This window comes from Rhagoletis pomonella, unplaced genomic scaffold (assembly GCF_013731165.1).
Source record: "Rhagoletis pomonella isolate Grant_MI unplaced genomic scaffold, Rhpom_1.0 Rhpom_scaffold_08247, whole genome shotgun sequence".
Lineage (NCBI taxonomy): Eukaryota > Metazoa > Arthropoda > Insecta > Diptera > Tephritidae > Rhagoletis > Rhagoletis pomonella.
The window spans coordinates 1-367 of record NW_023466776.1 but is presented as its reverse complement, the minus strand read 5'-3'; positions in this window follow the sequence as shown (position 1 = coordinate 367).

The following is a 367-nucleotide window of genomic DNA, read 5'->3' as shown; positions in this document are numbered from 1 at the left end:
TTTGTTGTTAAATAATGTCCACTATCACCCCCTAATTTTTTTAAAATATGCCACTTATCACTTATATTTTGTGTTACATATTATATTTTCAATGCTCACATGCGTATTTTATGCTTTTATTACATATAATTCACCAATTAATTAAGTAAAACGCGTTTATAAATTTGTGTTCACGTTTTACCACTTTTCACAAACAAACAGAAATAACAATGGCCGACAGTAAGAGCAAATATGTGCTGCCATACGTTTTAAAAGTAAATACGCCATTATTAAAGGATTTTATTAAAACGCGGCCAACACAAAAAAGGAGTTGTGCGTAAAATCGTCATATTTTTATGGCAACCGTATTCCAACGGTATTTCTTTTA